Source organism: Melopsittacus undulatus, chromosome 6 (assembly GCF_012275295.1).
Source record: "Melopsittacus undulatus isolate bMelUnd1 chromosome 6, bMelUnd1.mat.Z, whole genome shotgun sequence".
Classification (NCBI taxonomy): Eukaryota; Metazoa; Chordata; class Aves; order Psittaciformes; family Psittaculidae; genus Melopsittacus; species Melopsittacus undulatus.
In genome coordinates, this window is record NC_047532.1 from 59,470,274 (window position 1) to 59,488,510 (window position 18,237).

Below are 18,237 nucleotides of genomic sequence, written 5' to 3' on the forward strand. Positions count from 1 at the left end.
ATTCACAGGCATCTACTAGGTTCTGCTGGCTGCTCTCAGAGGATGGCTTTCCATGCCAGATGTTTCCAGTGTGGGGAGATTTACATAGTGTGCATACGACTGCCAGCTACAGACCTGATAATGTCTAAACACCCACTTTTCATCTCTTTAGGTGAAATGGGTTAAGTCCATATGTTTAGCTCTTATTTTTCCACGTTCTAAAGCACATAAATACATACCAGATGTGCTTGAGGGGGAATGAGCTCCTGTCAGACTGATTGAATACTAATCATAAACGTAGAGACTACACCTTGTCTGCGACCTGCTTAATGCAATTGTATTTTCTGGACTTCCTGGGAGGATTTTTTTTAATTTTTTTTTTTCGCATCAGTGCATTCTTTATTTTATGTCTGGAAACAAGTGAATGAGCTCTGAACATATACATATGAAAATATATATAACTGCATAAGATGGTTAACGGGAGTCTACAGGAACCACCTGTTGATGCAAATTAACATCAGGTATGACATAAATCACATCTAGCCTGAATCAGCTTTAACTGACCATACATAAGATACTGATATACAGTATAATGCAGAATGGAGAATAATCAAGCCTCTTTCTTCCATTTGCCCTGAGACCTTTCCATGGCTGTTACAGCTGCCAAACTTTTCACAGTGAAGAGTTGTTTTGGCTATTTTTGGTACAATTATTAACACAAATTCTCAATAATACGTGACTACAATTAATTTAATTGGATACTGTGATACAGCAGCCCAGAGACTTTAATCATGATATCCACAGGAGAGCAGCTACGTTTTAAAAAAATGAACAGAATCAACCTGATTTTAGAGTTCACACAGGAAAGAAAAAATGCTGCTCCTAATTTCATTTTCTCCCCTACTTCCAGTACTAGTACTAAAACAATACTACCAAAAAAGTATTCTTGCATAAATCTCCTTCAGTATCACAATGTTGTAAACCTTTATATTATGCAGAAAATTGAGAAGTATGCAGACCAAAGACATAATAAATGCTTTCCTGAAACAGAATTGGCTTCACTTCAGATACACTTCGCTGTCATACCTCTATGATGAAGTTAATTTTTTTGTTTTATTTCTGTTGTGAATACACACTATTACCACTCCTAAGATGATTCTGCCCATGCAAATACTTCTGTAAGAGTGATGACTGTGGAAGAGGCAGACTGTCGAGCTGTCTAGAAAGCGACAGTAGCTTTAATGAGCAAAGCCACAACAAACAAGATGCTTAGGCATGAGAGTAACAAACAAGCAATCCCTGGCAACAGGGATTTGGTTTCATTTCTCCTCTGCTGTAATTCTGGTTTTGGATGACTAGAGGTATATTTTAAAGACAGCTAATGACACCATCACACAGCTGAAAAGATCATAAAAGCCATTCACAAGATCGAAGTGAATGACAAATTGGGGGTTGGTTTTGGTGGTCATAGAAGCCATTCACAAGATCGAAATAAATGACAAATTGGGGGTTGGTTTTGGTGGTGTGCATTGGGGTTTTGTTTGTTGGTTTGTTTTTTTATTAAAATGTATACCAACATTTCCAGGGTATAAACTGAACCTTGTGTGTGTGCACTTGCATGCCCACTCAGCTCCTATCATATGCCTCCATTTGGAGAATGTAAAAATTCCTCCAAATCTTGGGTTGCTTGGGGATGGGAAGGAAGAACTATGGTTCTAGGTGTAGCCAGGTGCTTGGTACTTATTTCCAAGGAATAGTTCCTGACTTTACTGACTTCAATGAGCTCCTTGTCACTGAAAAAGAAACAGCCAAGATAAGCATCCACTTGGTCCATTTTTCTCCAGTTCGCAAGCTTTCCAGCTCTGAAAGTCTATTTACTGTTCAATCTATGAGTAAAATGTTCGTCTAATTTTATCAATTTCAATTATTATCTCCTTTCTTTTATAAAAGCAATATACTCATTAAGCAGGGTTTCAGCTAATGAGGTCAATATAATTGGACATGTTGACTATTAAACGTCGTTTTTCTTGAGCAGATGCTCCAGATACTCAACCGCAATTTATCATCTGGTTTCACAGCTCAAGGTTATGTCACAAACTACAATCCCCCTGATTATTTATTAAAAGGAATCTAAATATAGCTTCTTTTAATGTTTTAGTACCTAGTAAATACAACAGCTGTGAGCAATGTGCTCTTCTGAGAGACACATGAAGTGTGTGGTTTCTAATTTCAAAAATATGGCCATCATCAATAGTCAACCACAGACAGGTGTGCAGTCTGAATATACATTTTGTATTTGCCAGCAAATATGCACATTGAATATGAAGATGCTAATACTAAGTTTTACACAGTAGAACAGTTAAGAGCTCTAAAATTAATATCAAATGCTCCTTGACACTGTCAGATGGTTGCCAGGTGCCTTACGCTATGAATTTTACATCATTAGGGACATATTTAAGAAACATGATTTGTGGCTGTCCTGGGTTCAGCAGTAGCAGACATTTTTTTCTCCTTCTCGGTACCTGGTGCAGCACTGTGTTTTGACTTTCAGCCTGAGAACGGTGCTGATAGCACTTATGTTTTAGTTACTGCTCAAATGTTTACTCTGACCAAGTGACTCTCATGCTCTGTCAGGGAGGAGGGGGAGCTGGGAGGAAGCATAGACAGGACACCTGACCCAAACTAGCCAAAGAGGTATTCCATACCATAGCACGTCATGCCCAGGATGTAACAGAGAGTTACCCAGAAGGGCTAGTTCTCTGGGTGGGGTTGGAGGAGGCATCAGTCGGTGCTCAGTCAGGCAGGGTGGGGTGAGTTATCGGCTGGCGGGTGGTGGGGTGTTGTATTCTCTTTACTTGTTATTTCCTCTATCATTATTATTATTATTGGTAGCAGCAGTAGTGATTTGTGTTATACCTTAGTTATTAAACTGTTCTTATCTCAAGCCATGGGAGCTACATACTTTTGATTCTCCTTCCCAGCTCTCTGGGAGCTGGGGGAGGAAGAGGGGGAGGTGAGATAGACTGTGTAGTGGGGTTTAAACCATGACAGTGGCACAATGTGTCACTGAAATAAATAGCCAAATTCAGATGTTGAATCATGTTGGTAAAATAATTTCTCACATTTGACGGATTTAAGTGGCTTAATGCATGGAAGTGATTTTTGTCGGATGAATACTTAATACATATATTTTCAAGCTAAGGATCTGGAACAGGATCACTGACTAAAACAGCGCTGCATTTGTTTATGACCATGGTGAGTCAGTCCACAATTGTCTATGGTTCTGAACAAATGAAAAATCCCAGCTTCAGAAACCAGCTACAGACAGAAAACAGTACAGTGAGTAGAAACGTGTATGACAAAATCCTGGCCATTTGATGTCACTGGCAAAACTCCTATGGAGTTTTAACAAAACCCTGACCATTGACTCTAACAGGTACTATTACAGTACAAAAGAATGAATGAGATAGAGACTGAGCATAGGAGTAGGGGTTGCTTCACTTAACGTAATACATTGTGTGAATTAAAACTTACTTTCTGTGTTCAGTTCTTCTCAACTAAGAACAGCATGTCTGAGGTTGTGTGGGAAAAGTTGCACGCAACCTGCAAGTGAAGATATACTTACGTTCACAAATTTGTGAGTTTCTTTTCCCACAAAACTGTACGTAAACATTATTTTTAAAGAAGGAATGGAGGGGAAGTAGAGGAATGAAACCACTCATTCTAAGGTATTTCTGTACGAGAGTGTTATTTCATTTAGCTGGGAAGAGTGCATGTGCCAGACAAAAGGAGCGTATTTTGAACTAAGGGCATAATAGCTGCGACCGCAAACATTCACACTCTCACTTTGCTCACAAAACCCATGTTCTAATGTCTGTGTGCATGCCTGAAATACATGTATGCACATTCCCCACGCAAGTGTGGGACTGTGAATTACCACCACGTGTGCCCTCATTTCTGAGCCCTGGAAATATGTTCCCTGCTAGCACTGGTCAGGAGTACCATCCATGAGCAAACAGAACACCATCAAAAGCTATTGCAGAAGCAGAAGAAACACTAGCAGTTTACTGAGAGCAGTTTACCGAGAGCAGTTTACCACTTTGAAGGAAATACCTGAGACTGGTACTGACCTGGAAACCCTTTATTAATGGCCTATGAACTTTTACTTCATAAAATTTTGGTAAGCCTAAATTAATCTTGAGTAATGTATCAGTATGGAAACAATCTGCTTCAAAGGATGGTTAATCTGTTCAAGTGTGATAAACGTTAAACAAGGGTAATTAGTTCCAGGTTTTTAGATTCAAGAACTGAAGCTTCTGAATGGCTAATCACATACGTAAAATGGTAAGATAATTCAGGAAGTCTAATCACATCTCACATGCTCCACCAGAGGCCTCATCTATCATTGCTGTGGTTTAACAGTCATAAAAGAAATAATCTCATCCTCAGAGCAACATGACAGCACAGACATTATACCTAAAATCATCCATCCCACATCGAACCATCTATCAAAACCAAACCGCTTGCGCATTCACCTCGCCAGGGTTTCTGTAAACAATATGCTCTTTCACACAACTTTGCACATGTATGTAAGTCTTCATCATGATTTCCTGTTGGAGGCACTCGATTTATATTATCCAGACCAAAGTAACTTAAATCAGTAGAATCTTGAATCAAATCTGGCAACCTTGGGACTTAACATTAAATAATTCATCCATGTGTACAGTTCTTATATCTCTTCACACCTTGGGAAGTGAAGTCTGACATTCAAAAAAGAGGTTCACTACTATAAACCAGTATTTATCCAGGCAGGAACTGTTAGACTAAAATATACTTTCCCCCATTTAACTAAATGATACCAGGAGACAATCAAATAATCAAGGTGTCCTTTAGCAACTGTGGAGAGTGGTTAGATTAAGTAATGTCAGTTTGCCAAAAGGCACAGTGAGAAAGGATGTTCAGAGGGCTTGTGAAAAATTGGGTGCTTGGGCACTTGAAGTTTTCATACTTTGTTTGACTGTTCTAAATGAAGTACTTTCACAAAAGTCAACTTCACATAAAGAGACACTATTTTTTTCCATAATGTGATACTGAAAAGTTCTTCCAGAGGAGGCAGAATTGTTTGGATGGAGAAAAGTTCCTCTTTTAACACAGAATTTTAGTTCATTAAATACAGTGAGAAGACAGAAGGGATAGATAGGAAATTCTTGGTATTCATCATTCAAAGACACAGACACTCACTGAAAGAGAAATGAGCAAGACTGCCACTTCTGAATGCTTCTGTCTGGGGAAATCTCTCAAGAACTGCAAGTATACAAAGAAAGGAGAGAAATCTGTTGCTAGACATTAAACTTCTCTGGGCAAGCTCTGTAAGAGACCTACCAACACTGGGGATCTACGCTTGCTTACACACCTGAGGTTCCCTTGAACTCAAGACAATCTGGAAGTGGTGGATTCCCCAACATTGCACAATTTTAAGGTTTGTGTTGGGCCATCTGGTTTAGACTGCGCTTTTGCCAAGAAAGGTTGGACTGGACAATCCTTGCAATCCCTTCCAAGCCAGTATTCTATGATTCATTTTGTTACAATCATTAGGAACTCCCATGGGTTGAGATAAGAGCAGTCCAGTAACTAGGGTATAACACAAACCACTACTGCTGCCACCAGTAATAACAATAAGGGAAAAAACAAGGGAAGAGAATAAAACCACTCACCACCCGCCGACCAATACCCAGCCTGATGCGAGCAGTGATCTAGCCCTTCTTAGTAAATGCCCTCAGTTTATATACTGGGCATGATGTGCTGTGGTATGGAATACCTCTTTGGTTAGTTTGGGTCAGATGTCCTGTCTCTGCTTCCTCCCAGCTTCTTGTGTCCCTCCTCACTGGCAGAGGATGAGAGACTGAAAAGTCCTTGATCAGGGTAAGCAATACTCAGAACATCAGTGTGTTATCAGCGTTGTTCTCAGGCTAAAGTTGAAAACACAGCACTGCACCAGCAACTAAGGAGAAAAATAACTGCTGTGGTGAACCTAGGACACAACCAAACCAACAAAAAGCAAAAACAACCAAACCACTCCCCCCAAAAAACCCAACCCAAAACCATGTCCCCCTCCAAAAAAATCATCCCCCCCCCCCAAAGAAACCTGCGCGGAATGGACTCAGTCAGAGATCAATATGATAAGACAAAAAGCCACTTATTGCAAAGCATTAACTCCTTATATACTATTGCTTACACACACCTACAGCAATTTGGCATATCATCATTGGATACTTGTCTTGAAGACCCATAGTGACTAACATATAATTGGTTAAGCACAGGTGTGAGAACATGACCTCGAAAGCTTGCCAACAGTCCACAGTTCTCATAACTCGGTGAATTCCAGCTTCTTCTTATCTTGCTTGCTTAAGCTTCCTTGGGCCTCTCATGGCCTTGCTGTATCTTTCAGACTTATTCAGAGCTCATGTACCAAATTTTCATTCTTCTGTGAGAACACTGTCTCCACAGAAACCCAAAAACCAAAAACACCAAACCAAAAACCAGACAAACAAAACCCCACAAACAAGAAACCCCAACCAATACCAAATGAAACCCAGCAAAACCCAACAACACAAATCAAAACTGGATCTTGCTTATGAGGTGCTGGCTAACACATTTTGTGAGCCTGGCTCTGTTGTACACCCCAGAACAGAGCTGGCACAGGGTGCAGAAGTGGAGGCAATGACCTGTGAACAGGTGCCTTTGATTGCATGGAGTGCCATATTAATATTCTGAGATTAACAGTTGACACCTAAAGCTGTGCACTGGGTCTGTGATCATAACCCCAAATCTGTATCCTCGTTGGGCTGCCTCAGACCCTCAATCGGGGCAGAGGCTTAGGGAGCAAGGGGGTTGTTCCAGTGTCTCAGGACACTGTGCTGGTCCTGCAGCACCAGACTGACTGAGCTGGACAGATGTGGCACCCGTGGTGGAGGTGGGCAGGACAAGCGGCTCTGTGGCTGTTGAGCTGGTTTTGGAACAGAGGCAGTTGCTGCTGGTGCTGGGTCCAGCTCTCAGATGGGCAGGAGCGGGCGGTTCCTCTGTCCAGAGGTAAGGGGCTGGTGATGGACTTGCCTAAAGCTGCACACTGCACTGCAGGACCAAGACAGGCTCCTGTTGTCCTTTCTCAGTGTGCCTGGCAGAGACCAGCACTCTGCTCCCCTGCCCAGACAAGAGGACAGCCTCAGCTCCCTGTTTGTCATCACCTCAGCAGGATAGCTACAGGCTTCCCCCGACCTAGCTCTGTAAGACATACAAACACTTCCCACGTGCTGCTTCTGTACCCCTAAAAGGCTTCCCCTCGCTGCCTCATGTCCTCACAGGAACAATTCCACCTCGCTGCCTCGTTACTTTACGGAAATGGCTCCCTCTCGCTGCCTCAGGGAGGCACAGAAATAATTCTCTCGCTGCCTTGTTTCCTCACAGAAACAATTCTCCCTCGCTGCCTCAGGGAGGCACATAAATAGTCACACCTTCTGAAGCAAAAAAGGCACGGACCTGTCCCCAACATACACAAGGTCCTTAGGGGAGCTGCCTGAGAAGATTCTGTGGCTGTTACCTGGGAATTCACCTGTCTCCACAGGAAACCAAAAGACTCTGGAAAATTCCTGGCAGGAGTTCCAGAGGGGTATTGGACATGGGCCTGCCTCCAACATACACAAGACTCTTTGGCTTCCTACTTCAGTGGAGTTGGGGGCTGCTACGCAGGTCAAAACAACCAGTAGACTCCTGGGGAGCTACAGGGTGTGGACTTGCTTCTTATTTCTACCAGTGACCAATGACATAGTATCTGTCAGTAGTATAACAGCAGTCAGTAAGAGCAGCAATCAGTTCTGTCTCAAGACCTGAGGGACCTGAGCATACAAGACTATGGGGCCTGTCATGATGTGTTCCAGGGTCAAGCAGTGCCTATCTCCACACCACACTAAGCACTGTGGTGTCTTGTAGTGATGCCTGGTGCCAAAACACTTTGATTACTCACTCTACATACGTTCCAAGATACCAAAAAAATCACAACATGCTTAATCACTTTAATGACTCTATTAACATAAATGTGTGCCCTTTCTTAGAGGTAAATTATTTCTCTCTTAGAGCTTAGGTGTTGCCCTTATTTCTGCTGTGTCAATTACTCATATATATTGTGGAAATTAAGGACCTCATAGCTCACGCTCTCAGGAGCCAGGCTACTTCCCATTACTAATCCTTAACAACCTACATTGATAGAAGGCTTAATTAAGCAGGAAATACGTCAAGATGTTTGCAGAGAGCTCTCTGAACCTCATTTCTCTTCTGAAAAATCAAAAATGCCGCTGGCACCTGTGTTAGCGCTGCAGTTTTACACTGCACTGGATAGAGGGTGTAATGTAGGCATCATGGGTAAACATGCAGAGACAGCAGATGTGACCAAAGGTTCCTGTTAAAAACAGCATAAACTTCTGCTACAAAGGCAGTGTAGCTCCACAGGTTCTGTGGATGACAGTAACTCTGTAAAGTTACAGAGAAAACCTCCCTCCTGAAAGCAGAGACTCTCCTCACCCATTTCAGCAGACACGGATTACCTTTAACTCAGAAAGGATAAAATCCAGTCCTTCAAGGTGAGCTGCAATTAGAGGAGGAGAAACGTGAGCTTGGCTCTTGAGCCTCCCCCTTCTCTCAAAGAGGTTACATCTGTCTGCGGTGTCTCATTTTTCCCACTTGTAAGATGGAACCCAGGAACTTGTGCTTTGTTCCTACAGAACTGTGAGAGGTAAAGAAGGAGCTGAGAGCTCCTGTTACCGTAACAGGTAGGTAGGAAATACCAGCTTGTGGACCTAGAGCCATGGAGATGGACAAACCCATGGGACGGAACAGCAATCAGTGCATTGGTACTCCTGAGGGACTTCCTGTGACAAACGGGGACCTTTGCTTGTTTTTGTTTGCTTACTAGGCTTCCTGTATCTGGGATCAAAATGTTGGAAATATTTCCTGAAAAGATACAGACATATTTTAGGCTTGCAGATGGAATTGCCTGACAGAGGATACAGCAATGAGATTAATGCAAAGCAAAACTGCAGTAGATTGCACCGGCTTCTCTGACACCAGTGACAGTACTTTCAAGATGCTGTAAGCACCAGCAAGTGCTGCTCATGTTTGGCTGCTCTGCTAACCTGTACTTTTGCATCTTGAGAAACGACCAGAAGAGACAGTACTCAGGGAGCAAAGAGCTGGTGTGGAAGGAGCTCGGTGACTCCTTTACAGGCCAAAAGCACCACGCACAGACCTGGGGACTGCACCCGTACCTCCTTGTAATGCCAGATAGAACCAGGGTGGTGTGTGGAAACCATGGCTTCTGCCAAACAATAATGGGAAAAAACATTCTTCCACATTTCCCAATGAGACTGGAGACCACAGAGCCCCCATGTCCTCAGAGGCACTCGGGCAACATAAAACTGTTGCCTTGTGTTTGCTGCAAGATGGAAAGGACTTGGCAACAAGAGAGGGGCAGCCAGTGATGGGCTGGGTGGTCCTCAATTGCCAACAGGGGTTAAAACACAAGGTGTGCCTTAAGTTTTTCACCCAGAACAGAGTAGCGCTTGCACCATGCAAGCAGTGCTCAGCTGTAGCTAAAGAATGAGTGTGGTGGTAACACTAGTTTACTTCCAAATCCAGAACTCAGCACCATCTGGGCTACTAGGAAGAAAATTAACTTCATTCCAGTCTAAGCCAAAGCAGAGTATCTCCGTTAGGGCCTGACAGCAGCTTTGTGCTGCTCCAAGTTTTATTTACGGCTTGGCTTTATGGGGTGTGTCTGGTGTACCCCAAATCTAGAGCCTTGACCGGGGCACTGGCTTTGGGGGCTGGGGGAATGGTTCTTCCGTCTCGTCGAGGCTGCTGTGCGGGTCCTGTAGCACCCGCTGAGCTGCCCGAGACACCCATGGGGGCTGTGGTGGAGGCGGTCTTGGCGGGCGCCTCAGTGGCTGGCGAGGTGGTTGTTGGGTCCAGTGCTCATAGGGGTTCGAGCTGGGCATCCCACTCTTTACGTCTGAAGTGCGTCTGTCGGTACTGGCCTGAGCTGCTGAAGCTTCAGCCATGCGCCTGTGGAGAGAGGAGGCTACTGAGGCCCTGCTGTGGTTGCAAGTGCCAGGCAGGTTGTAGAGTGCAGAACAGCGCTGGGCAGCCCATAGGGTGCAGGTACCTGCCTGCACACAGGAGCTGTGGGTGGAAAATGGGAAGCCCTGCACACCTCACACAGGGCTCTGCTCGCCTGCCCACGGCTCATCTCCTCAGGGCCCTCAGCATCCTGACTTGCCTGCCCTGCATGTGCACAGAGGGACACCTGACCTGGGTAGGCAAAGGGCACAAAGCTGGATATGGCCCTGCAGGACCAGGAGAACCTCCTGTTGGCCTTTCTCGTTGTGCCTGGCAAAACCAGCACTCTGCTCCCCTGCCCATGTCTGCCCAGACAAGAGGATATAGCCTTGGCTCTCTGTCTGGCATTACCTAAAGGGTGATTTCTGCTGGTAGGTTCATTGCTAGGGAGATGTCACTATTGCGCTTCTCGCTTTCTATGGCAGTGTCACCCCTTGTTCTTCTTCCTCATTTTGCTCTGCCTACGTCTGCTGCTGGTTCTGCTCTTATCAAGGCAGTGTCATTTTAAACTCATATTTGTAACAGTAAGAACAGGTTTCAGAAACGAGTGCCCAAGAATTGAGAGGTCAGTAGCAGCCATCTCATACTGAATTTTCATAACCCTCCCCCCCTGCTCAAAAGCTCACCGTCTTCTCTTCCTCCACAGATGGATCACACAGCAAAATACCATCCCGAGCAGCATGGAGCCCAAGACTGCCACGATGCCTTCTGTGCAGAGCTTCCAGAATCCATTCTGATCTGCAGCATTTGGGTTTTTCTTGTCATCCCCACCTGCAGGCAGAATTCTGTATGCTGCACACGAATGATAATTTTTCACAAGAGGGCTGACACCACCAGAAAAAGTTCTTTCTTCTCTCTGAGCGAACTTCCTGGGACTGATATTTTCTTGGTTTCAGAAGAAGCAAAGGCAACTCCCAAAGCTGCTGCAAATGAACGCACCCTGGAGCCTCTACCCAGGGTACAACTTCTGCTCCTCTCAGCTTTGCCTGCACCCTGGGATAACCATAATCCAGTTTTCCCAGTGTCATAGGTTTCCTCCCCATTCCTGGTGATGCTTCACATTTGAACATCGTTTCTTATGTGTCCACCCACCTTCCCTTTGCAAGGCTTGCTAGCGCTGCTGCCCAGAGGCACTCTCCGACCCTCTGGGACAAGTTGTTCCACTGAGCATAACTCATGAGGCCAGATGGTGCGCAGCGCATGGGGGAGAGCAGCAGGCTGACCGACTGCCCCTCTAAGCGAGACAGACAAAACCCACCCCTGCGTCAGGGAGTGCCAGCCCCAGCTCTCCCTCCCCAGGTGATGTAAGCCCCAAAGGGACAGAGTCAGATCCCCTCGGGAGACACCTGAGCCCCGCTCTCCTCTTTGCCTTTTCTCCTCCATGGGCACTGCTTGCAATGCCCCCAGTTTTCAAGCCTTGTCTCCCACTTATGGACCCCGCAAGCAATACTTTATGGGTTCTCTTGCAAAAAATCATGTATCCTGGCATGGATATTCCCCAGGCTTGGGCAGCAGTGACAACAATCAGAGAAAGGTAAAGCCCCAGCGTGGCTCAGGCACAAAGGATGCCGGACAGTGCCGGTTCCCCCTGAGCCATGCGCAATCCATCACGGCTTCCCTCTGGACCTCAGTCCACAGGAGGGATCCCCCTCTGTTGTGCATAAGGGGACTCACAGCAGGCTCTGGGATGCAGGTGTTGTGGCAGGTACATTCAGTTAAGAGTCATGTTTCCCATCACCTGCTGAAAGTAGTTCAGATGGCGGGCTTCCCCAAAGGGCTAAATTCTAACTCTCCCATGAACCGGGGCAGGCACCAGGGGATGTAGTAGCCTGCAGACACGCAGTGACTTTATGATACTGAGTGACTGAAGGACGGCAGTTACCTGGCTCGCCTACTGACGAATAGGCCCCCATTCTTCCACCAGAGGCTGGCGCTCCCTGCCTGTCGCTTTCCTGAAGGTCCTCCACAGTCCCATAGTTCACCTCTTTCGAAAGAAGGTGGGTCAGTTTGATTACAAGGAACTGTTCCTCATAAGAGCATGGTCTCTTCAGACGCCAACACTTCTCAAAATACATTCCTAGCACTTAGAAACATCCTGGGCATTTGGGGTGCACAGAGTCACCAATCCAAAGAACACGCCATTCAGGGACAAAAACTGAAGCACTAGATGTTTTTCAGTTTGCCAGCAGACAGCACATCCTGGCCCGCTAAGAGACTAAGGGATTTCCCGTCATCTTCTTGCTCGCATTCTGCTCTGCGTTTTTGGCAAACTGCAAGATTATGGCAAATTCCTTCCTTCAGAGAGGACAGAAAGACACCGTAGCCTATTCAGCTGGAGAGAGAAGCCTTCTGAGAAGCACCTTCCATTAGTGCCAACTCAATCACGCGGAACGAGTAACGGACACACAGGGTGGACTAAGATGCAAGCTCTTGCAGCCACACTCTGGAAAGCTCTCAAGTGGCAGCAAAGAGCCCACAGTCTTCCAAAACCAGACCTCACGGCAGCCTTCCAAAATCTGAAGAGGGCCTACAAGGATGCTGGGGAGGGACCCTTCATTAGGGACTGTAGTGAAAGGAGAAGGGGTAATGGGTTCAAACTTAAACAAGGGAAGTTTAGATTAGCTGTAAGGAAGAAATTCTTTACTGTGAGGGTGGTGAGGCCACGGGAATGGGTGTTCCACGGAACTTGTGAATGCTCCATCCCTGGCACTGTTCAAGGCCAGGCTGGACAGAGGCTTGGGTGGCATGGTTTACTGAAAGGTGTCCCTGCCCATGGCGGGGGGGGGGGGGGACGACACAAGATGATCTTAAGGTCCCTTCCAACCTTAAGTATTCTATGATTCTATGAAAAACAGAGCCAAGTCACCTAAAACACAACTAGAAAGAGACAGCTAAACCACCCAACACTAAATTCACAGCCCTGCGCTTTAGCTGCCTTCAAACTGGGTGTCTCATCACTTGTTGTCTGTCCCAGACCCAAAATGTCACCAAGAGTCTCCTTACACCAAGAAGAACGATGGGGCAGGGTCAGGCTGTGAAGCCGGAGTGCTCCGACCCTGGCCATAGCACGCCTGCAGCCCCAACCAGGTCTGCTGGTCTCAGAGACCCCAAGCTGCCCACGGGCACTCTGCCCTGTGGTGACTGGCATGATGCTGGCCCTGTCACGGCTTATCGGGAATCAGTTCCTTGGCAAGCCTCTCCCATTCCTGCTGTGTGGGCTACTCCTTGTCCGTACATGCATCTAAAACCTCAGCTTCCCAAGTCTCCCGGTCCAGAGTGATATATACCCACCCCGTGCTGCTTCATCCAAGTCTGTCATGATTCTCCTTAGGGTATCTGATGACCCCTGTGAAGATTCTCCTGTTTCATCTGCAGACTTTGCTTCTTGAGGACCCAAATGGAAAGCATGAGGTTAAAGTCCATGCAAATAAAGTACTGAAAATCAGTGTGTAGTCTGTGAAGTGAGTCAAAGCTGACTCCACAACCCTGTGATCCCACAGAAGCTCCAGCGTGGGATCCAGCTGAGAAGCTGGAAGTGGCCTCCCTGTGCCCACATCTGCAACCAAAGACCCATGAGATGTTTCCTTCACACACTGTGATAAGGCACTGTTGTGAGCAAACAGCAGAACATACAAGGTAATCACCTAATGGCACCACACACACACACACACACACACACACACAGAGGTCTATATTCCCACACCTGCAAGAGATGCCTTGCTCACGTTTGGGCTTTGGGTGGGCAGCTCTGAAAGGAAGCAAAAAGCCATGACGTACCCATGCTATATCCCGGAGCATTAGCCATGGAATCGAGCCGGGAAGCCGGATATCTCTTGCCTCTGGCCACATGTGCAAACAAACAGTACAGAGAAGCTCCCTTGAAATATTTCAATGTGTTTCTGCACATCTGAACAGCAGTGAATGCAGCTCAAGCACGGGGCTGCTCCATGGCACTTGTCTCTCCCTGCTACACTCAGGAGGGCTGTGCAGTTACTGCATGCCTGGACCGTGCTGGTCTAAAATTAGCCGTGCACAGAGCTGTCAGGAGAAAGGGCTTACTGGAGCTCATACCAGCTCGAAACACGACCCTCACAAGCCCGCGGGCTTTGTACTGGAAGTAGTGCAGGGTCAGAGAGGCTGGGAAGGAGTGCTTTGCATTTGCATGCAGAATGCTCCAAGGCACGTCACTGAGCCTGACCCGTTCTCTCTCTGCTCTTTTGCATGTCTTAAGCACCAGCAAAGAAAATACCAAGTAAATTTTGAATGATTAAAACCTAAATGCTCACGCATAGAAATGACACACCTGTGGGATTGCCCTGAGGCTCCGGGACAAGATCTGGGGCAGGATGTTGCCACATTGGGTGGCCACCGGCTATAGGCACAGCTGTAATGAAGCACATTTCCATCAGATGTCATCATCTACTCCGTTTAACCTAGGAAGGTTTTCCTGTGGCAGTGCTGCACAGGGCTGGCTCTAGGTGCGGCTTGGGGCCACATCACTGCTCGGGAAATATCCCCGCAGTGGCTGCAGCCCCATGCCTCTCGCTGCCAGTGGAGCCTCACGCGGCTAAGTCTCACCGCGAGCTGTGTAGTGCGTACTGCCGGGGCTGGGTGCTGGCCCTTGCGTGCCTGCCTGCCTGCCTACCTAATCGCCGTGCTTGCCACCGATGAGGGGCGACGTGCCGGGATCGTAGGATCACCAGCAGGATAACAATGACGCTTTGGACCAAGCCTCGCCGGAGCAGCACCATGCCGCCGACGCCGCTAACGCCGCAGCGCTCCTACCGGGACTGCCGTCGCTAACGCAGCTACTGCCGCTAAAGCCGCAGCCGCCGGCACTGCTGGAACGCTGCCTGCGGGGCCGCACGTCTCCTCGCGGTGCTCGGCGGCCTTCTGTGACCTCACACGCCAGGGCCCCAGCAGAGTCCCAGCCCTGGCAGGGAAGGGAATCTGAGACTGCGCCGTCCTGACACCCCAGTGGGTCTGTGTGCAGCGGGGTCTCCTCCCCGAGGTACCTGTAGCGTGGACTCTGAAGTTAAGGGAACGAATGTGCCCCTCTCCCTCTCTTATTTTTCCCCTATGAAATATTTTAAAACTAATAATAAAAAAAAGTCTGCTGTGGAGCACATGACACCCAGGCAAAACCTACTTCCCTCTGTTGTCTTCTCCTGTTACTGAAAAGATCCAGACATATTTTAGGCTTGCAGATGGAATTGCCTGACAGAGGATACAGCAATGAGATTAATGCAAAGCAAAACTGCAGTAGATTGCACCGGCTTCTCTGACACCAGTGACAGTACTTTCAAGATGCTGTAAGCACCAGCAAGTGCTGCTCATGTTTGGCTGCTCTGCTAACCTGTACTTTTGCATCTTGAGAAACGACCAGAAGAGACAGTACTCAGGGAGCAAAGAGCTGGTGTGGAAGGAGCTCGGTGACTCCTTTACAGGCCAAAAGCACCACACACAGACCTGGGGACTGCACCCGTACCTCCTTGTAATGCCAGATAGAACCAGGGTGGTGTGTGGAAACCATGGCTTCTGCCAAACAATAATGGGAAAAAACATTCTTCCACATTTCCCAATGAGACTGGAGACCACAGAGCCCCCATGTCCTCAGAGGCACTCGGGCAACATAAAACTGTTGCCTTGTGTTTGCTGCAAGATGGAAAGGACTTGGCAACAAGAGAGGGGCAGCCAGTGATGGGCTGGGTGGTCCTCAATTGCCAACAGGGGTTAAAACACAAGGTGTGCCTTAAGTTTTTCACCCAGAACAGAGTAGCGCTTGCACCATGCAAGCAGTGCTCAGCTGTAGCTAAAGAATGAGTGTGGTGGTAACACTAGTTTACTTCCAAATCCAGAACTCAGCACCATCTGGGCTACTAGGAAGAAAATTAACTTCATTCCAGTCTAAGCCAAAGCAGAGTATCTCCGTTAGGGCCTGACAGCAGCTTTGTGCTGCTCCAAGTTTTATTTACGGCTTGGCTTTATGGGGTGTGTCTGGTGTACCCCAAATCTAGAGCCTTGATCGGGGCACTGGCTTTGGGGGCTGGGGGAATGGTTCTTCCGCCTCGTCGAGGCTGCTGTGCGGGTCCTGTAGCACCCGCTGAGCTGCCCGAGACACCCATGGGGGCTGTGGTGGAGGCGGTCTTGGCGGGCGCCTCAGTGGCTGGCGAGGTGGTTGTTGGGTCCAGTGCTCATAGGGGTTCGAGCTGGGCATCCCACTCTTTACGTCTGAAGTGCGTCTGTCGGTACTGGCCTGAGCTGCTGAAGCTTCAGCCATGCGCCTGTGGAGAGAGGAGGCTACTGAGGCCCTGCTGTGGTTGCAAGTGCCAGGCAGGTTGTAGAGTGCAGAACAGCGCTGGGCAGCCCATAGGGTGCAGGTACCTGCCTGCACACAGGAGCTGTGGGTGGAAAATGGGAAGCCCTGCACACCTCACACAGGGCTCTGCTCGCCTGCCCATGGCTCATATCCTCAGGGCCCTCAGCATCCTGACTTGCCTGCCCTGCATGTGCACAGAGGGACACCTGACCTGGGTAGGCAAAGGGCACAAAGCTGGATATGGCCCTGCAGGACCAGGAGAACCTCCTGTTGGCCTTTCTCGTTGTGCCTGGCAAAACCAGCACTCCGCTCCCCTGCCCATGTCTGCCCAGACAAGAGGATATAGCCTTGGCTCTCTGTCTGGCTACTAGGAAGCCAATGACCTCCATGCCAGCCTAAACCAAAGCAGAGTGTCTCCATTAAGGCCTAACAGCAGCTTTGTGTTGCTCCAAGTTTTATTTATGGCTTGGCTTTATGGCGTGTGTCTGGTGTACCCCAAATCTAGAGCCTTGATCGGGGCACTGGCTTTGGGGGCTGGGGGAATTGTTGCCTTCGAGAGGCGTGACGACCTGGTTCAGGAACAGCGCAACGGCCCCCCTTTGGGCCCCTCGGTGCAAATGCTCACAGACACCAATGTGGTGGATGGGAAATGGCGTTTATTGAGAGAGAACATGGTGTTGTATAGCCTAAGTTTACTATGTCATTTCCATCTGCTTGCATCGTAAAACTGGTATCATCACCTAAACGCTATTGGCTACCTGGAGAGGGGTCTTATCTTTCCGTACAGCACGATAACTTCTGGCCGCCAGGCCCTATCTGCCTACATTTCCCCCCTCCCTGTGCTTAATTAAAGTGGCTAAAATGTAATAATCTTAAAGAATATATATATATCTTAGAAATATACTAAATGCATTCTACTTCTATTCTCTGCTCTACAACAGACTTAGGATATATATCAGAAACTTGGATAGAAAACATAAAGCACACTAAGCAAGAGGTAACAGGAGGATAACTGGGAATAACGGGGTATAACTGGGGATAAGTAAAGGAAATTTTGAACAAGAATATTCTTAAAGCAGTTGTTGGCTGTGTTTTTAAAGCAGTTGCCGGCGTTCTACTAACATGATGTTAACTCTCTCTAGCCGGCTCTTTACAAATAACATGAGTTTATTCAGTATACAAAGGCACTGTGTTGGCTGTCGTTTGGATCTAATCGGTGCAGAACTCTCAGGTGCAGGCTGGATGCTTGTTGGCTTATCGTCCTCTCTTGTCACCGGGGTATACGGGTTACAGGGATGTCCGATAATCCAGTCCTGTGGATAGAAACTCATGGCAGAGTTAAGCCCTTTATCCGCAATTGCCTTAACAATCACTTGTATGTCCTTGGGGCTTATTGGCGAATAGTGCCTCTGTCCCCCAGGTGCCACACCGACCGGGAACGTTAATGTGGCTGGTGAGGTCCGGTCGGCGCACGCAATTTGTATTTTCTTCCAATCTGTGAGAGGGATTTCTTCCCCTCGTGGTCCCTGTTTAGTTTGGGTGGGAATACTTTGGCTCCTGATTTTGATTATCTCTGTTTCCTCCTCCTTTAAACTTGAATCTGCGGACTGCTCGTCCTACCCCGTGTCCGCTTTAGAGTCGGAACTCGACTGGCTGGCTACTTCCGGTTTTCGGTGCCTGTTTGTTGGGCTCCGGCCCCGCCTGCTCTTGCGGGTTGGCCGTTCCCTCTCTCTGGGTTCGCCTTTCCCTCTGCTCGGGTTCCAACCCCGCCC